At 32.6% G+C, this 1,514-nt stretch overlaps 1 protein-coding gene across 8 annotated transcripts in view; it reads left to right on the top strand.

The window, feature by feature from the left end:
- Positions 1 to 1,514, top strand: part of LOC122520741 (transcriptional activator protein Pur-beta-B) — a 502,193-nt gene that overhangs the window by 499,043 nt on the left and 1,636 nt on the right. The window lies entirely within an intron of this gene.

Genomic DNA, 1,514 nt, shown 5'->3' on the forward strand with positions numbered 1-1,514 from the left:
TCTCACTCACTTACTCGGAAGAGAAGAGAATTAAATTAAGAGTGGGTGGTAAGGGTGGAGAGTTCGATTAGTAATCGAATTAAAACCTACTAAGTGGCACAAACATACCTATTTATGTTTAGAGTATTTTATATCGTAAACGAACTATATAAAAACGAGTATTTAACAAAATGTTAAACAACACGCACACATACACGAGTACATATGCATAAACGTATATAAAAAAACGTTTAGGTATTTTTGTACGGGCAAAAAATGAATTGTAAGCACACATACACATACACACACACACAAAGTTATTCGCACGTGCATATACACACACACACGCATACACAAATAGGGATAATACAATGAAAAACATACGTTAAAAAGTACTCCCATAAGAGAACGTTTTATTGTGAGAGAAAATAATCGTACGACATGTGATTTCATTCGGTATAGTTTTCAATCTGCGTTTATTTTCAAACTACTGTAAAATCGAATCTATGACGAGTGTGAGGAATGAAGGAAGAGGGGAAGAAAGAAAAGTAGAAAATTTCAAACATTTCTAATTTGAAGACGCAGGACTACGAGCACTAGGAGGATATCACGTGTCATGTGTGTGTGTGTGTGTAAATGTATGTATGTGAATACACTATCGATCAAAAGTTTGAAATCCGCTACGTAAATCCATGTAAGAAAAAATAATTGAACGCTCTTGGAACACAACTAAGATTAATAATTCTTCAAGAAAAAATTACGATTAACAACACGTTTAATATTATGTAATAATTTTGTTTTTTTTGTATCAATCAACAAATATCTTCAAGGGCTAGTTTCCAAAGTCTCGTCCAATTAAAGAGCCCCTTCGTGAGACAAACGTATCAAAATTATAAACAATTTCAATGTAAAGTTAAAGAAAACAAAAATAATTCTCCCGACAAAATGGCGAAATAACGAAATTTCGAGTTAATTGGATAAATCCCAGCTTCTATCTCAAAAAAGTTATAGTCCAGGGTCTCCAAAGTTAACGGTCCGCATCTGAGCATGTTTCTTTCGAAAAATACTCTTTCGTAAAGAAAAAAAACAAAAGCCGATTTTTAAATGCAATCCGACATTATTCTAAGCATTTCAACAATTAGTGGTTTTTTTTCAAATGTTCCTAGTGAAATATTTTGTCATGCTTCTTGAAGATGAAATTGGCATTCTTAAACTGATTGTAAAAATCGTAAAAGGAAAAATTACTGAAAATTGATTTGTTAATGTTTCAATGTAATAAACGAACTATCGTTTGTAAATTTATTAATTTGATCGATTTATCAACAAAATCGGTTAACAATTGTTGAACTTTTAACCGTTAGTGTATACATATGCGCGTGTAAATGTAACAGTTGTAGTACATTGTTTGGTACAAACGATCTGGATCAGGTAGAAAAGTTTCTCTCGTAGTTTTGTTTGCTGTGTTACTACTGGTGCTTCTTCTGTTCCCGTTACCGTTACTGTTGCCCGCGAAATGCTCGAAATAAGCAGAAAAC

This window comes from Polistes fuscatus, unplaced genomic scaffold (assembly GCF_010416935.1).
Source record: "Polistes fuscatus isolate 324 unplaced genomic scaffold, CU_Pfus_HIC Scaffold4, whole genome shotgun sequence".
Taxonomy (NCBI): Eukaryota; Metazoa; Arthropoda; class Insecta; order Hymenoptera; family Vespidae; genus Polistes; species Polistes fuscatus.